The sequence below is a fragment of the Rattus norvegicus genome, chromosome 15 (genome assembly GCF_036323735.1).
Source record: "Rattus norvegicus strain BN/NHsdMcwi chromosome 15, GRCr8, whole genome shotgun sequence".
Classification (NCBI taxonomy): Eukaryota; Metazoa; Chordata; class Mammalia; order Rodentia; family Muridae; genus Rattus; species Rattus norvegicus.
In genome coordinates, this window is record NC_086033.1 from 15,834,465 (window position 1) to 15,854,038 (window position 19,574).

The 19,574-nt window shown below is 45.0% G+C and overlaps 2 protein-coding genes across 5 annotated transcripts in view; both read right to left on the reverse strand.

The window, feature by feature from the left end:
• Nucleotides 1-19,574, reverse strand: part of Ptprg (protein tyrosine phosphatase, receptor type, G) — a 683,913-nt gene that overhangs the window by 535,796 nt on the left and 128,543 nt on the right. The window lies entirely within an intron of this gene.
• The window catches only part of LOC120097096 (uncharacterized), a 99,430-nt gene continuing 79,856 nt past the window's right edge, over nt 1-19,574 (reverse strand). The window contains exon 2 of the mRNA XM_063274845.1: nt 1-19,574. This exon is cut by the window's right edge and continues 24,090 nt beyond it. The gene's annotated coding sequence lies outside the window, so the exon portion shown is untranslated.

Below are 19,574 nucleotides of genomic sequence, written 5' to 3' on the forward strand. Positions count from 1 at the left end.
GGCACCATAGCTGCAACAGTTGGTGCTTCTGCCAGCACAGACCGAATCCCTGCAGGCACGATGCCCTGGAGGGGCTCAGCAACTTACAGGCCCGCAGGTGGTAACAGCATTTTGTCAGAGAATTCACTGCAGACCCAGGGAAGACCCTGGCAACCTTATCTAAGGAGCGAAATAAACGGTGCAATGACATTTGTGCTGCAAGCGAAATAAAGAGTCCTGCTGGCAGCATCCATGGGACCGTGGAACTGATCAATAATCTTATTATCGCGCAACTAAGCAGGCCCATGGTAAATTCCTTTTTTAATAGCATTTATTGCTTTTCCTGATTATAAAAGCCATAAATATTTTGCAGTGGAGGCGTACTTAGGCAAAGTACATTAATAGGCACAGTACATTAAATAGATGGGTGAGTATATAAAAAGCATAAACAAGAAAATAAAAATAACTGTAACAACTGTTCAAATTTCAGTGTATCTCTCTCCCGTGTATCAATAATCAATAGGCCTGGCTTTGAAGGTGTGGAAGGGTTTCAGAAGGAGTTTGTCCGTCCTAAGCTGGACGCTGGAGTGACTGCACTCTAAGTCCTTTAGAGGTAGAAGTGTCTGGAGTAGAGGTCACCCCGAGCCACTCAGTCACACAGTTCTTCAAAAAGGAGACAGAGCTAACTTAAAAAAATAAATAAATAAATAAAAATGGAAGAGAAAATGAAAGTATTGCTCATCTCCAGGAAATTTAAAGTATTGGCACTAAAGGGCCGTTTAACTTCACCAAATCTCAGTTGAGGGGTCAGACAGAGAAGTATCTTAACATGTAATTTGCTCAGCAGAAGGGCTGTCCTACCAGATTTCTAAGAGATGACAAAACCCAGTGAACGCCAATAAACAGGGCTACTTCAGCCATCAATGCAAGCAACTTCTTAGATCAGTGGCTAATGGATTTAACAGAGTTGAAGGTTTTCTAAGTACCCCAGGAAAGAAAACACCCACATACGTGTGTGTGTGGGGGGCGGGAAAGAATACACAACCTAAATGTCATTACATTCTCACTGTTTAAAAATATAGTCATTTAGCAGCAGGTTGGTGGTGGGGCAGCCCTTTAACCCCAACACAGGAGGCAGAGGCAGGCAGATTTCTGCGAATTCAAGGCCAGCCTGGTCTACAGAGAAGTTCCAAGACAGTCAAAGCTCTGTCTCAATGGTGATGACGATGACGACGGCGGCGGCGACGGCGGCGGCGGCGACGGCGACTAAGATGACAACGACGATATCTTCTTCTTTGGACTAGGAAGACAGCTCAGAGAGGAAAGTGCTTGCCACACTAGCATGAGGACACCCATGTGTATCTGGAACAGCCATATAAATGCCAGGAATAGTGGCTCATGCCTGCAATCCCAATTGAGGGGAAGAAGCACAGGCCAAGGAGAGCCCTAGCTCACTGGCCATCGGACCCAGCCAAATCAGTGAGTTCTAGGTTTAGCGAGAGACTCTGAAGAAACGACTGGGGAGAACACCTGACTTCAAGCAACCTACAAACACACGTGTGCCCACAAAAGAAAACAAACGTCTAAATTCTCAGTCACAATCTGATCGGATACGCTCCTCTAGTCCAGAGCAAGTTATTCGCCCCGGAGATGATTCTTTGACAACTAAATTCAAAGTATTTCCCACCAATTGTCCAAAACACATCTCTATCCATGGTGAGTGAGAAAAATCCAGTGGGCTAAAATTCAAAAGACCTTGCCCTGACAAGAATCTGGTAAACAATACACAGAGAAGACAAAGGGCTGCTACACATAAATAAACCACATTAATGAGACTTGAATGGCTCCTGAAGTGTCAAGCCAGGCACAGTTATGGCAACAGCATCACAGAGTGTGAGGACACTAGAGAAGTTACAGGAGAAATGGGAAGATATGTCCCCCTACTTCAGGGGGTCACAAATGGTCCCCACCCCCCACAACTAGCACCCTGAGCCATGGAGCCTTAATTGTTATCTAGAGTGAGTAACCCACAGTGCTGGTCCCCCCGGAGCCATGCAAACTCAAGGATCAAAGCACTGACTCCTCCGAAGAGCCTCCCCATCCAGCTCAGCACTGGATTCCAGACAAAGAAAAAAGCCAACGAGTTGATAAGCAGACATTTCCAGCCCTTTGGAAATGGCCTTCAGGAAGCCAGGCACTTGAAAGACAGGGCTTCTCGGAGAGCAGTGAGGTCATTTTCAAGGAACACAGCGGTCTCCACAGGTAAAAATAAAACAGAAGGAGGCGGGGTTAGGGAAGCAAGTCTTCAAAGGAGACACCATCAAAGAGAAGGAAGAAGGAAATTGCTCTAAGCTGTTCCATAGCTAAGGTAATGCAGACTGCACGGTGTGAGCGCGCAGACCGAAGGAACAGGCCACGCAGCCCACAAAGAGCCACACAGTTTGGCCACTTGATTGTGCGGTTTTTCACAATGGCACGAAAGCCATTCAAGGGAGCAAGGAGACACTTCCCCATAAATGGTGCTGGACCAACTGCGCATCTAACGATTAAAACGAGGAAGGGAAATCGTACGGAAGCCTCACATCTCACACAGAAAGGAAATTCAAAACTGCACTGAAGACTTAGAGGTGGGCTACGAACCGTTTATAGAACAATAGAGGAGAAAATCCTCTGGGCCAGGAGATTGGGGGTGACTTTTTGTGTTTGTTGTTGTTTGTTTTTCAGACACGGTTGTTCTGTGTAGCCTTGGCTGGTCTTAAATTCAGAGATCCATCCACCTGCCTCTGCCTCCCAAATGCTGGAATTAAAGGTGTGGGCCACCACGGTGCAGCTGGTTTTGGTGTTTGTTTTCAATGTGAATGAACAGGAGCATGAACAGAAGAGAAAAAAGGGCAAGACTCACCACAAGTGTGCATACGCTGAGAGAAGGGTGCTCGTGCAGAAGAAATAGGAAGTGATCATATGAAAAAAATAAAAATCACAAGACTACCATCGCATATAACTCTCAAGATCAACAGTGGGCGGGCAGGGAGTGACAGAAACAAGAATGGGGTTGGGGTTGGGAGGGTGGCGCACATCTGGAATCCAGACACTTGAGAGGTAAAGTCATCCTCAGCTTCATAAACCTGTGCCCTGGACAAACACAAAACATCGCACACCCCTCGGAATAGAGAGAACAAAACAAGGAGCTGGTGGCAAGGGTTGGGGCCAAGCTGCCGACGACGGGTCATGATCATGAATGGAACGGTAGTGTGAATAGAAAGCCATCTCTGCGGAAGAGTTTTGCATTCTCTTTAAAAACCTAACACTCATACATGTGCCAGTCAGCCCAGGAATTGTAGACACATGACCAAACATTTAGTCGAAAGAGGGTTGAGAATTGAGGTTCCGGAAGGCCTAAAGCAGACATAGTCGCAGAGCTTTTCCCAGCAAGAAAAAGGTCAGGGGGCACCCATTACACTGAACACACCCTCCCAAGACGGGTACACCCACCCCACCTACAGGCACAGCCTTGGGATTGGGCTGTGTGGAAAGAGCCACTCTGAGGCCACAGGGGTCTAGGAACACAGAAGTTTCAAACTCAAGCCCTAAGCAGGTAATGTGGAATGTGAGTCTTCTGCATAACCACTTCATTTCCCTACAGATCTAACTATTCCTAAATAATTTAACTACAGGTATATGTAAAACACATGTGTATCTATAGATACTAGACAGCCCTGACCTACATTTACCACCTTCACAGTGACACAAAACAGTGTGTGTTCAGTAGAACTCACACTGGAAACTGCCCGTTTTAAGTTAGTAAAGCACTGAGCAAGACACACAATACCGGGCAGGGGCGGGAAACACACTCCACAGTTGCCTGGGTGATCACCAGGGGGAAATGATTCTCTACGGTATATAACCAAGCTAGAAGTCCAGTGAGCTACACGCATCTTCCACTTACAAAATATTTAGTTTGTGATGAATGCGAGAGTGTCTAAAACTAAAGATATGCCTTCTACCAGAAGCTCCTAAAGCACTGAGCAAGACACACAATACCGGGCAGGGGCGGGAAACACACTCCACAGTTGCCTGGGTGATCACCAGGGGGAAATGATGCTCTACGGTATATAACCAAGCTAGAAGTCCAGTGAGCTACACGCATCTTCCACTTACAAAATATTTAGTTTGTGATGAATGCGAGAGTGTCTAAAACTAAAGATATGCCTTCTACCAGAAGCTCCAGTAATCACTAATTTTGCTTTCTTTCCCTTTATTTTATGTGACTGCATGTGTGAGGATATACGCCACATGTGTGCGGACCCCTTGAAGCCAGAATAGGCATAGAATTTCCTGGAGCTGAGTTACAGGTCGTTTTGAGTCCACAGATGTGGGTGCAATGATTATCTACAGAGGCTCTACCAGGCTCTTAACTACAGAGCCATCCTCTCCCCAGCTCCACTTTTGCTCTCTCCCCAACTCTTACTATGAATTCCATATGGCAACCGGGATATCATAAGCACAAAGGTGAAAATGTAAGACAGGGAAATCGTGGGGGTTTGCCCATCACTCATCCCACCGGAGCTGACACGCTTCTATCTCACATAAAAGCCAAAGGCAGAGAGAGCATGAGGAGGGTAGGAGAGCTCAAACCTCAGCCACTTCCGGCCAAGGTATTTCCACAGATAATCAGCTCATGAAATTGATGATGTTGTGACAGGAGAAAAAGAAAGGTAGAAAATCCACCACCTTTGTAAAAACATCATTTTCTGTAGATGCTCTGATAAAATACTGGGAAGGAATCAGCTGTGTGTTACCACACATTGCCAGGCCTTCAAACATGGTATGGAATAAGAGGTAATTATGTAACCTCTACAACAGCTAACTCAGAAAAAAGCAGGGTGGGAGTCCTGATAGTGAACCAAGGTTCACTGTCAAGCAGAGTTGTGAGTGGGCAACAAAAGCAAAGGCCTGATATTAAGAATCTTCACCCACCCGCCGGTCTATTCCTCAGACCTTAAGTCTTTGTTTCTTTTTCCTAGTTTTTTTTTCTTTTCTCTTCTTTTATATTCATATTTTTATATACATTTCAAATGTTATCCCCTTTCCCGGTTTCCCCTCCAGAAACCCCCTATCCCATCCCCCCTCCCTCTGCCTCGATGAGGGTACTCCCACCCTCCCATCCACTTCCTCTGGCCTCCCTCCTACTCCCTCCCACCTCCCGACCCTGCCATTCCCCTACACTGGAGCAGCAAGCCTTCACAGGACCAACCGCTTCTCCTCCCATTGATACTGGACCCATCCTCTGCTTCATATGCAGCTGGAGCCATTGGTTGCTCCATGTGTACTCTTTGGATGGTAGTTTAGTCCCTTGGAGCTCTGAGGGGTCTGGTTGGTTGATGTTTCTCTTCCTGTGGGTCTGCAAACCCCTTAAAACTCCTTTAGTCCCTTACCTAGCTCCTCCATTGGCAAGCATCTGCCTCTGTATTTGTCAGGCTCTGGCAGAGCCTCTCAGAAGATAGCTCTATCAGATTCCTGTCAGAATGCACTTCTTGGCATCTACAATATTGTGTGAGTTTGGTGACTGTATATGGGATGGATCCCCAGGTTGGGCAGTCTCTGGATGGCCTTGCCTTCAGTCTCTGCTCTACTCTTTGTCTTCGTATTTCCTCCTGTGAGTATTTTCCCCCTTTCTAAGAAGGATTGAAGCATCCACACTTTGGTCTTCCTTCTTCTTGAGCCTCATGTGCTCTGTGAATTATATCTTGGATATTCCGAATTTGGGGCTAATATCCGCTTATCAGTGAATGCATACCATGTGTGTTCTTTTGTGATTGGGTTACCTCACTCAGGATGATATTTTCTAGTTCCATCCATTTGTCTATGAACTTCATGAAGTCATTATTTTTAATAGCTGAGTAGTACTCCATTGTATAGATGTACCACATTTTCTGTATCCATTCCTCTGTAGAAGGACATCTGGGTTCTTTCCAGCTTCTGGCTATTATAAATGAGGCTGCTATAAACATAGTGGAGCACGTGTCTTTGTTATATGTTGGAGCATCTTTTGGGGATATGCCCTTGCAAACCACTCACAGTAAAGCACTGCCCTCACATCCTCACTATGATAGCCCAGCACCTTCACACAGTTATAAGAATGGGAAATGCTCGTTCATGATTAAATAGCTACATAATGAGCAGCCCTGTGCCAGCTTTTCCAGTCTTAGGAAAAGAGAAACAGCAGTCTATTTACTGTTCAATCAACGTAAGCAAACACCGCCGAAACGTCAGCTATTGACTGCCTACCAAAACAAAAATTTCACTTCGCAGTATGAAACAAAAGGAAAGCAAAACTGAAGATTGAATAGAATGTCGATCTAGCAGGAGAGACTCAGGCATAGACTGACCTACAGCACCCAATTCTTTTCAGATCGGATCTAGTATACCCTGCCTGGCTGCCTTGGAATTCAGTAGGTAGAAAAGATGAACTTGAACTTCTGGTCCTCCGTCCTCCGGTTCGAGAATGCTAGGATTCCAGGGTTTATGCCGTGATGGCAATTTAGTCAAGGCTGTGAGGTCATCCAACCCCAGCCCTCGAAAGCCCCATTAGCAAATTCAATGGATACCCATCTTTCTACTAGTTTCCTGACCAACATTTTACATGCTTCCTCTTCCAGACCAGAATCCTCTCTGTTTCGGGATTGTCCTTCCTCCACTGGGCAGTATGTCTTTGGCAACTTGAACATGCCCCTCAGAGTTAACGTACTGGAAGCTAGTGTCCAATCCAAACATGTTGGGAGAGGATTACTGAACAAACTAACACGACACCCTGCCTTGGTGACCAGTTAGTTAGTATAGAAGTAGTTTTATAAAACAAACTGGGGCTAGAGCGATGGATCAGACCCCACTGGGAATTGAGGTGGTGCACAACCATCTTTAACTCTAGTTCAGGGAATCTGATGCCCCTTCTACACAGCTCACTTGTTCCACGTGCACTGGGTACACATGTGACACATTAAAATACAGGTGAAAATGCAAATGAATAAACAAAAATAAATACATTTCGGAAGATCACCACCACCCTTTGCTCCCTGCTGTTTTGTGTGTGTTCCAGACCCACTCTCTTTTCTTTGCCTTTCCAACCTGAGTCAACCCAGCAAAAGGCTACTTCCTGCCAGCAGATACTATGCCCTGCCCCTGCCCTGCATTCTCCAGATTTATACTTAACTCAGTTTCCTTATGTGTTAAACTTCTCCCGGTCTGTTCTAGCCTAGAATTACAGCACAAAACAGACCAAGACAAGCTTCAAGGGATGCTCCTTAACTTCATTGGCCTGGCTTTCAGTAGCTCTACATTCAAGATTTCATGGTGGTGCTCTCTGCCCCATCAAGAACCATCTTGTGCTCAAATCCAACGCATGGGTCACAGAGCAGGACAGTGAAAACAGGCTGCACCCTGCTTCTCTGGCAGTGTCTGGCCTCTGGATTGCCAGCATCCCCCTGACTCCTTTGTTCTCTCATTGCTCCAACGTTCACCTTTCTTACTTGCCACTGGGCATGTGCAAAGTGATGCACAGAGTTTGCTCATGATGGCCTTAGTCACGAGTCTCTGTCTGCAGCTTCTAGGAGAAGCTATTTTGCTAAGCATTACCTGGTACCATGAAACGCAATACAAAACAGGCCCTTCAACATTTTCCTCCTCTTGAGGTTAATAATTATGCAATATCACCCGAACACCTTCAAGCTCCACAGTTAACTGTTGGAGTTGTTGGGTGCTTGCTTGTTCATTCGTTCATTTGTTTTGCATTTCTGTTCCTCTCAACACTCTTGTGCCAACTTCTAGGATAGAAGCCCAACAGAGACAAAGAGATGGGTCAAATGGCATAACTTTTCTAGACATCCTAACACTGGTAAAGGCACCGTATCCTGGAATTCATGATGGGATCTCCAGCAGTTAACAATATCATCATATTGGATGACGGTCTATTACTCGTAACAGACTACACTGCAACAACACTGTGATTCTAATGTTGGCAGCCATGTGAACGATAAGCAACTCTCAAATGGCCCCAGCTCTCTGTTAAAAAAGAAACCGGATGGTAGGGTAAAACGGGGCACAAGTGCATTATGCTTGGTTAAATTCACAATGTACTGAAAGGCAAGAAGTCAAATAATCCTGCAAGACTCTCGCCAGAGAGGTGTCTGATTAAGTGTCTAGCAAACAGAACAGACAATAAATTAAAATTATGAGCAAAGGAGGTTCGCCAGAGGAGATCACAGGTAAAATATTTAAATAACCAAGGACAACGCAGCAGAAACGAGTGACAAACCTAATTGGGTGAGTTATAATAGCTGGTGCCTTGCAAGTGGATAATACTTCCTACGTCTCTAACTGCATTTGACAAAGACTAGGATTGACCTTAAATAGAGACCAGCTACCTGAGGTGTTCAGGGGTCTATGAGAGACGCCCCCTCCACCCCTCCAAGGGGCTGATGGTGGTTTGGTTCCTGATCTGAGTGCTGGTGGCAGACATGTGTTCAGACTGTGCTCACACAGCAAGCTGTCCCCTACAGTATGTTCACTTTTCAGAGGAAGTGACAGCCAGAACAAGACCCAGTCAACACAGAGGTTTTTGCAAAGGAGACGAGAAAAATAACATCAAGTTCATGATACTAAATGAGAGACCCAGGCAACCACCAATCCTCAATAGAGTCCCAGCACCTTCAAAAGACTCTACTGCCTTGCACTAGCCAGTAAAATGCTAGTATACCCAGAATGGAGGCATTCGGGCTCTACGTGGATTCCACTAACTTGTAACTTGTGCCCTTTTAGATGGTGACGACGTTGGCTTTGCATTAACACCGAGTGTACAGTGTAAACTCAAAGAAAAACTGAAACAGTTTCAGGAAACTATTTTTTTTTCCCTAGGACAGGTAAGCCAGCAAGAAATGCAGGTACCACCAGCCTTGTTCCTGTGGAGGCCTGCCAGACAGAAGGTTCTGAGGATTTCCACCCTCGGCACTCCTTGAAGCAGAGCAGTCCTCCAACGAGGGTCATTCAAGCCGTATGTTGAGAGAAATTGCTGGCCTCTGCCCACTCACTAGACACTATGAACAATCCATAAAACCTACCCCTAGAGATAGCCATCCTTTATTTCCAAGCATTGCCAAATATCCCCGGGGTAGCAACACTGTGCTAGCTAAGTGTAAACACTGCGCTAGGAAAGCAGCACGCCTCACCCCACCCCCACCCTGGACGTTAGTTAGACTGAGTAAAACAGCCTATTAGTCCTGACTCAGTCAAAAAAGGCCCATAAAAGTGACAGTCAAACATTGAGTGCAAGTGTTAGCCGTGCCTGTCCAGTCCCTACAGGTAGAAGCTAAGTCAGAGGCCACTCTCTTAGCTTACACAATTAACACGTGCCTATCATGAAGTCAAAACGGGAAGGCCAACAAGCCGAAACGGGAAACACTGAGAGACACATAGCTTTACTCTGCCTTTCTCCTCTTCCCACTCTCTGCCACAGCATACCTGCTGCTCAAGAGACCATCCCCAATGCACCCTGAAGGAAGCTGGGAGATACAGAGGCATGGAGGAGGCCAGGGGACCATCACAGGTGCAGCACAAGGAATCAGGAAACACAGAGACCCAGAAGATGCTGGGGACCTAGCACAGATAGGCCATGACAGAAGCCAGGAGAACTGGAGACCTGGAAGAGGCTGGAGGCTACCAAGAGTGCATCCTAGAGAAAGTCATAAGACGCAGAGGCACGGAAGAGATCAGAGGCCTACCACAGGGGTGGTGTAGAGCATGACAGGAGGCAAGGAACACCCAAAGGCTCTACAAAGGACAGAAAGGAAGAAGAGAAAGGTCATTCCAGCCACCCCACCACTCCCAGTCAAGGGTCACACAAATTTTATAGATGCCTGATAAACATTTCAGTTCTTTTATTCTTGTAAAAGCGTTAACCTCCAGAACTTCATTCAATTCTATTTTCAAGCAAAGTCCTGAAAATTTCATACTCAATTGCCATTTTCCCCAATGTAAAAATAAATAAAAATAAATAGGTAAATAATCATGGTTTGTAGCAGGTAATAGAATATGGTGCCTTTACACATGGAGTTCTTCCTGTCTGTGACATTTTTTTTTTTTTTGGAAAAACAGGAGTAGGAAACTTTGCAACAACCAGGCAGGCTTTGGGGTTTCTATTGATTTTATCAAGCCAGATGATGCCTAAGGTCTTCATCGGAGATGGATCATCAAGGACAATTTATGGAGCCACTGGATACTATTCTGATTATTTATCCTCTTTCAGCTTAAGAAGCAGATTTAAAATCCACTTGGAGTCAGTGGCACTGTATGTCAGCCTTCTGTTACAAAGAGGGTCAGACCAAGGCGAGGTGGGTGGCCAGCCAATCATACACACAGCCACACACGACCAGTGGAATACGACCCAGCTCCACTGAGCAACGTGTCCTGGTGGTCCCTGTGCCATGGCAATGCCTTTCCCAGGACCCTGGGCTCACATCTCCTAAGAAAAGCCACGGTGTCCCTCACTACAAAATCCTGAATACAGGGAACTTCTCCAGACACTCTGAATTCCTCATTTTATTTCCTAGCAACAGAGACACAGACCAAACCTCCACTCTCCACCCTGCTTTCTCCCCGCTCAGCAAGCGGCAGTATAAAACAGTCCTGGATTTTAAAACTAAATAACAGACTTGCCACTCGCCACCTCTAATCTACTTGAATAAACCCCCAGAGCCCCCAGAAAGGCACTAAATGAGGACCCGTGTCTTCTCACACGGTGTAAACCCAACTGGCATTTTCCAGTCTGTTTCTACATCCCATTACAGCAGGCCGAAGTGTACAGTAGCTACGAATTCGGAAGCAATTTTGGAACGAAGTGATGTCACCGATCTAACCTGAGTGCAACTTGCCAGCAGGAAGGGAATGGAGCTTGGAGTATTGCGGTTTGAGTCGAAAGGAACTTACTACTTTCTAACCCCAACTCAGCACTGCGTTCTATCTGCAGCGCTTGAGCCAAGAAGAATTTCTGAATGTGAAGGCTTTAAATCATAAAGCATTTGAATGGATTTAACTAATTTCATAGATGCCTCTAACCTAACCTGTAATCTGAGCCGTTCTGCGCATGCTGTCCACACTGCATCCAAGGGACGATCAACCTACGACCACAGCTGACACAACCCATCTTTTCCCGTTAATGCCTGGCAGCCCCCTTCAAGTAAAAGGTTACTATACCTTCAATATTACTATGTGAGAAGAAAAGGAGTTATTTCTCACTTACCGTGACCTCACTCTCGAGGCAAAGGCTGGTCTTGGTCCTGAGAACTTGAACCTTACTAGTCAGTTAGCACACTTGTAGACTGGGGACTTTACAGTGATGCTTCATCAGGCTGCGTGCAGTCTGTGCATTGCCTATCAGAAACTATAACTGCTACTATCAATCTCACTATTCTTCCCTCTCGGTAAGACATTAATCACAAAGGAATGGACAAACTGGTGACAGCGGGTTTGGGGATTAAGAGTTTACAGTGAATGTGTGATTACAATGAATGGGAAACATTTTACATATGGTCCCCGGCCTATGGTGGTTCCACTTATCATTTTGTTTTCCTTTACAATAGTGTGAACATGCAATGCATCTAGGAGAAACTGAGGCTGAATTTGAACCTATAGCTTTCTCAGGATCATTCTTAGGAGGTCATCTTGGGAAGCTAGGCTATTAATTGTGGTGATTGATATGTTAAAAGGAGAAATATTCATTTTCTACTCACAAGATCTTTTTCAATATAGGATAAGTTTATCAGAATGCATTAAGAAGAATCTGTAGGACTGAGGAGATGGCATAATGGTCAGTGCTTAGTATACAGGTGTGAGGGCCAAAGTTCAGACCCCCCAAACCCCATAAGAGCCGTGTTTCAGTTCCAGCAGTTAGAAGGTACCTAACATAGTAAGCTGGCTGGCCAAACAAACCAGATCAGTGTGCTGAGTTCACCAAGAGACCCTGACTCAAGCACTTGCTCAAGTGGAGAGTGACAGAGGGGACTCTCGGGGTCCACAAACACTAACACATAGATGCCCCCACCTTTCTCTCTCAGCACTCACAATGCACATCTACTGTTCCAGCTACTCTGGTGGTTGAGGCTACAAGGTTGCTGAGTTCGAAGTTGGCCTGGTATACATAGTAAGATTTTTGTCTCAAAAACATTATTTTAAAAATTAACAGAAGAAAATCTAGGTTTTTTTTTTTTTAAAACAGCAACATCATCAAGATGATTTTCGGTAAGAGCGTAAAACCTAAAACAAAGAAGCCAGTCGTCAAAATAGTTTCTAGAACCGATGCTGCTGGAGCTTTCTCAAAAACAGGAAACTTTCTAAGACAGAGAAAGCACATGTTCATTCTAAGCTACTGGGGCTCGTGGGCACTCCGCTCTCCAGCCTCAGTTCCTAAGCACATGTTTAAGCACAGCTCTTAAACAAGCTACGTTCCTCATAAGACTGAGATAGTTTGTTTAAATACAACCTATGAACTCAATACGAGAAGAAGAAGAATCCAAAATGCCATTTTTGGAAATAGACCATTTGTAACAGGGTAGATAATCTTTTCTTCCACTTTGTATAAGAAGCCAATCTCCCTTCCAGGTTATAGCCGTCCTTGATACACACACAAATTCACCCTTGTGCAAAGAGACTGGGTTCCACAGGTAAATTATTTGTAAAGAAACACTCTAACACGGCCTGAAAAACAGCCCTCTGGAGGCAGTCAAAGTCTTCTTCAAGTTTCCAGTAAAGTTAGAGCTTCGGAACTGACACATGATTCCCAGGATTAGAAGGAAAACAGCCATTTTTAAGGAGGAAAGGGGAGTTGCAACTACCAGACAATTCCAAAGCCCACCCCGCCCTGTGAGCACTGCCCCCACACTCATCCCTCTCCATTCATGGTAGCATTACATCCCTCTAGAACCCTTCCTGGCAGGGATGTGGACATGTGCCATCATCATTAGTAACTTCTTTTCTTTCTCTCCTTTTGGTTGACTGGCGGCTATTCCTCCTCTCAATCAGTAGCTTTGACTGGTAAACTATGTTCTCTCCTCAACAGTTGTCTCTGAGGGGAACCACCCATAGGAACTGGAGGTCAAGGGCCTCCTCCAGGTGAGCACATGGGGGTAGCCTGACCCAAAGCCCTCGGTAACACTGCTTCGTATAAAGGAGGCCTTGGAGGACAGAGATGTTCTTGAGAGATCATTGCCCTGTGCTGGGAGCCACAGTTGAGCAGACCTCACCCATCTGAATGGGAAATCTATGCCCCTCTGCTGAGCTCCAGTTTCTGGTGCTCTACAACACCAACACACTCTTTCTTTCACCTCTGTGTTCCACGAACACTTGAAAACCATCTGCAAACTTCATCTAGCTTAAACTCCACACACTCAGAGCTTACTGCTTGCAAACACAGAAACCCGAACCAACCCTCACAAAGATAAGGACAGTGGCCTGACCAATCCCAGGGAACAAACACCAAGGCCTAAGAGGCTCCCAAAAAACACCTGTTCCTTCTCTCCGTCCCCGTGAAGCCTAGAGCAGGTAGTGCACACCACAGTATCAAGGACCTGGCATCCTTGATTTAATTAGCAAAGGGTAGGCCTCGAGGCAATCGGGGTCCCTCAATGTACAGCTGGTGAGCAAGGGCACGAGACCCTCTCAGAAGCAACAGGCACAACCGTTCTCCAGGGACACAACTCAGAGAGCGGAGCATGGCTAGAAACGTGGCCTATCACTCTTACAGTCTTTCTGGGAGCAGTAATTGTCACCAGCAGCCATTGAAGAGAAAGCGTAAAATTTGTGATAGAGATGCTGCCCTGTAGCTCTTCACAGTTGAGAGCTTCAGGCAGGGTCGGGGTGACGAAGGATTTTCCTTATGGGGCTAGCCACTGGGCATTTTGAGCATTTGATCATACTCCAGTGAGTACATGGGCAACACAAGTTGAATTTGTTTTTTTCTTCCCTTTCTCCCTCTTCTTTTTTTTTATTGGGGGGGGGTGGGTAGGTTGTAGAAGGGGTGGGGGAGGGGAGGTGGAAGTGGGGGAGGGGTGGGTGTGGGAGGAGAGGGGGTAGAGTAGGCAGGAGAGGAGCTGGAAGGAGCTGGTAAGTAAATATGATCAGCATGAATTATATGAAAATTTCCAAACAATTAAGAAAAATATTTGCCCTTAAAAAATGCATAACCACAGGACACACAGCTGCCCCTATCTTGTGGCTCTGAAACAGAGCACGAACTTCATGAACTTAAGATATAGCCCCATGTCTACATTCCAGTCAGCAAGATCAAGACGGACACAAAGGCTATGTCTCTCTTTCCTTAAGGAAACCTCTGGAAACACTGGCCATACGGCCCGAGAGACAGAACTTACATCACACGTAGCAGAAAAGCTAAAAGCTGGTCTTTAGTCCACAAGTCTCTGTTTACAAATTAATTCATTCATTAATTAATTATCAGACCTTTCACTAATAATAAAAGTAATAATGATAGAATGCAAAAAGCCTCTAGCCTAGTCTCCAAGTTCAGCTAACACTCTGATCCAGGACAAAAGGTGGGAGGCTGTGGCTTTCCCCTGAGGAGTGCACAAATGGGCAGAGCTGACGCCTCACAAAGTGTGTTAATAGCTCCAGGACTCACACTTCAAAAACCAGAGAGGACTTCCTTGAAATGATCTTAGAGATCAAATTTCCCATTTGGATATTAATGTCTCATAACTATAGCACTTGACAAAAATAGGCAATACTATATTTTAGAAATAAGACATTATCATTCATTTGTAACCTACCAATTCCTTTCTTAATTATTACAACAAATGCTTTAATGCCTTTTTAACATTTAAATCATCCGTGCAATTAGCACAATGTCTAATAACAAGTAGAAATGGGTTCATAACTTTTGCGGGCCATTTAATAGAGCCGTGGATGCCTCATTGCCGGGTAATAGACAAGGTGACCATCCTCGATGAACCAAAACTTGGAACACACTGTCTGTAACATCCAGGGATGAGGGTAACAACCCTTCTGAACGGACTGTTCATTTAGATCCAGACATTACCCTTTTAGAAGAAAAATCCACAACACCCAAATTTAAGAAAAAAAAAAAGCAGAATGACTGAACCCAGGCAGGCTCCATGGAGCCCTTCACACACTCTGTTCTCCTCTATCAGGAAGTCGTGTTGCACACCCAGGGACTGAAAAGCAACTTTTGGCTCTAAGGATCTGCCTTAAGTCTGATATAAACTTAAACTTGGCTCTCAAAGGCATGCATTCTAGGAATGTGAAAGGCACCAGATGCGTTGGTAACTTCTCTTTTCCTGTGATAACAACAAGCAGGCAAGGCACAGAATGAAGAGTCTATTGCAGCTCGTGGTACCAGAAGCACAGGAGTCCTGCAAGAGCTCAAACATGGCAGGATCATGTCTTCAACTGCATACGCAAAGCAGAGAGAGGGAGCAGGGAGAGGCTACCAACTCTCAAAGCCCATCCAGCCACAGGCTTCCTCCAGCAAGGTTTCACCCTTCCTCCAATGGTGTTACCAGCTAGGAAGCAGGTATTCCATACCTGAGCTTGTGGAGGGCATTTCTTAACCAAACCACCACACTTCAAGAGAGAAGAGACAAGAACTGACTGAAGAAAGAGGAGAAGGATGAGCAGTCCAGGCAGTGTCTTGATGCTGGAGTCTGGTGCGATGTTGCACATCTACAAGCCCAGCATCCGTGAGGCTGACACAGGAGGTCTGCAAGTTCAATGTCAGACTGAGAATCTCTTTTCTAACTTATATTTTTAAAATGTGATCCAACTCATACTTTACCAACAACCAATCATCTAGTTCCTAGTATCCAAAAAGCTTGATTTTACACAAACGGCTCACTCAACGGTCAATACATCACTGACTGTAATGTCATAGGCTGCTCCTGTACACCAGATTTCCTCTAAGTTTTGCTCATTTTGCTTCATATATAAGTGGAGAGGAAACCAAGACGCTACTTTGGCTATGGAAAGAAGCACCATGACTGTTTAGAGACTATGTAATTCTCTAGTATTTTCTCTGTTAGAAAGTAATCTTACCTACAATTGTGACAAAATATTTGCATGTGTTCAATGTGAATCTTTTTCCCCCCACAATTTAAACTCCTAACATAACTCAAATCACAACAAACACAGATGACAGTGAAACCAGAAGTAAATGGTTTGTCTACAAATATAAAAGCATTAATAACACTATATCTAGAAGCCATTTTCCCCCAATAAAATGCCTCTAGTTTTATAGAGACAGATGGGATTCACTTAGCATAAGCACACAGGACAGTGATAACAGGACATGTTAATGGGATGCTATGACAGAAAGGGAAAGTTCTCTTAGGACCAAAGACCTGAAGGGCCACATGCTAATCATGGGACTTCAACCTTGCCTTGCTTTCTTTTACAATGGAGACACAGAGATCCGGTCTCACGGTAAGAGAGAGGCTTAAACGCATATTCAGCCACATGGCTATGAAACACTGTAGGAGGAGAGCACTGTAGCATCTCAGTGCCAGCTACCCTGTTTACACTGCACTGTGGGCATCATATTCTAACTTCCCTTGCTATGCTTAGTAAGGGACTCTGAGCCAACAAGAAGGGGCTGCTTCAGTGACAGCCTGGAATGAGGAGCTCTGGACTCCTTAGGAATGGCCTTACCTTAGGCTCATGCCTCTCTCATAATGCTTCTCCTGGTGAGGTCCCCAGACAGCAACAGAAGCAACACCTGAGGACCTGTCGGAAATGTTGGCTCTCAGGTACCACCAGAGACCTCAGAAGGGCTATGAATCTGTATCGGCTCCAGGTCCCCTGGGCCTGATGACCAGACCCATGCTGAAGTTGGAGAGCCCATGCCTGGCTCACTAGCCATGTAGGTGGAAAGACTGCCATACAGCATTAGGCAACGAAGGAGTAGCAAACCCAGGAAAAGCTGGAGTAAAAGACTAGAAAGAAAAAAACGCCGTAGGCTTCACTGGCCAAGAAACAAAATCAAGGCGTGTGATTATTTAAGGAACGCAACTATTTAAAAATGTAAAAAGCATTGGGCAGTGGAAATGGCTCACTGGACAGTGTTCTTGCTCAAGGGCAAGGACTAGCACCTGAGTTCAGATCTCAAGCGGGTCTTGGTGGCAAATGGGGGTGGGGGTGGGGGGAGCGGAGCAAATACCCCTCCCCTCCTCTCTGTAGCTTTGTTGGCCAGGTGATCTACCTTAATCATAATCAACGATCTTCGAGTTTGGTGAAGAGATCCTGTGTCAAGAAATAAGGTAGAGAGAGATAGAGGAGGACACTGCTGGCAATCTCTGACATCCATAAAAATACACATAAACATGCACGCCTCACCCCTCAGCGCTGAGAGTGTCTACAAAGCAGATGGCTGACCTTACTGACTGAAGCCTCTTCACAAATTTTTGAGCCAGTCTGACACAGGGTTGGCATGGTCCAACTTCTCTTCTAGCTACCTCTGTGGCCTCACTAACACAACAGACATTAAATTCTGCAAAGCTGTAAGGAGTCAGCCCTGCACAGACTCACCACACAAAGCCAGGGCTGACATACACCACAGCGAGACGGTACACATGCTCGGTCACACTGTTGTCACCAGGGACTAATATGGAGCCTAGGACTTTACAATACATTTGGTGCAGGAGGGAAAGAGGGAGAGTTGAATTATTTGTACTAGATAATTTTTTTGGGGTTGTTTCTAAAACATTCTGCAACTGGGTCCCATTCAGAATGAAGATTCTATGCACAGCCAATTGAAGATAAGCAGAATGCAAGCTCATTAGGAATGATCCACATGGAGACAAAGCAGTGTGAGCTAATGATGCACCCAGCAGGGTATGAATGGCACCCAGTGTCCCATGGCCTCCACAGCAAGTCTTGGAGGCAAGCCACTTAAAGGGAGGGCATTAAGCCACCATGCTTCCTTCATTTGCATAGGAGACTGACTATACTTCAGTAGACGTATTACAACTTGATCATATATTGATCTATATTAAGTTGATACATAATGAATCTAAAGATGACAATATATCTACTACAGGGATGTTTTCTGAAATTTACATTAAGTTGGCTGGGATCTGTTTAAGAAAGATAGCCTTTATAATTCAGAGGCAACAGTTCAACGTAGCATGACATCTTGGGGGGTGGGGGTTGAGCACAAATGAAAAGTATGCTTTAAAAATAAAAGTACCAGCACTTGGTATCTGCTGAATTTTCTTGTGTTTACATTACTAGTTGGCTGGAATCTATTTAAGAAAGATAGCCTTTATAGTTCAGAGGCAACAGTACAAAGTAGCATATCATCTTGGATATATGTAGGTATAAACAGGATATATGCCTATACATATATATTGTATACGTTTTATTGCTTCAGTGTATAACTAGAAACAATTGGCTACTGTGTTACTATGGAATATTACCTTGCAGAATGGAGTGTACTAACAATGATGTCACCACCAGTTGAAGAATGACTCACAAAGATTTCAGAGAGACCCTAAGACAGAAACATACCAGTCAATATGAATACAACATTGTGTTCCCTGGAAATGAGCTAACCCTCCATGGGGAACTGCACTACAGGTATACAAGATTCACTTACTTCTGAGAGAGTCTTGGTATTTGGAAGGAGGTTATTTTGAGAAGTTTTCAAACAACAATATCAATTTGTTGCTTCTTTAATTTGAATAAATAAAATATTAATATGCTGGCACAGAAGGAAAAATCACAAAGAGAAACGGAAGTAATGTGGGTTTTGTACATATACTGCAAAGCACAATATTAGGCTCTCCCTTGTCTAAGAGCTTTATAGAGACTGTGTCATTATATATTTTCCAGTGAGTAGTATGAAAATTAGGTCAGAGCCTTGGTTTACACTAAAGATGCAGCTCATACCTGGTACATCACTGAAACAATTCCCGGCTGAATCTTACATTCTCTTATGGTTTTAAACGGCTTTTTTTTTTTTAAGATCAGATAGCCCAATTCTACAGTGAAGTGTTCTCATTCTGAGTGCCCAAGGCATGACAGGCTGTCAATAGGCTGCATGCACTGCATTTTGTCTATGCTGGCAAGAATCACATGTCCCATGCTCAATCTGCAGGCATCCTTCTCTGGGCTTGGACTGGGGAAAATGGGGGATATCACTGTGATAGGGGAGAAGAATGCTCTGGAGAAGACATGAGGAAATGGACATGAACCTGAGTGTTGTTACACTCTGCTGTGCCATGCAAAAAGGTTCCAAGACAAACGATGGAGAGAAGAGTGAAAGAGAAGGAGAAGGAGTAGCATCAACCAGAGCTCCTCAAGTATGAGGGGTAAGACATGGCTCCCGCTCAGGCCAGAGTTGTTATCCCAGCCAATGTATAAAATCACCAGGGATTCCCAGGATGCACCTCTACCAGGTGCAGAGGAAGAAGGCCACAGGGGCCCCTAGAGACAAAACAGAAAATGAGTCAGCATGCTGTCTAGTGCCTTCCTTTTACAGGGCTCTACTTTATCACATAGTCACAATTTGAGCTATCCACTTT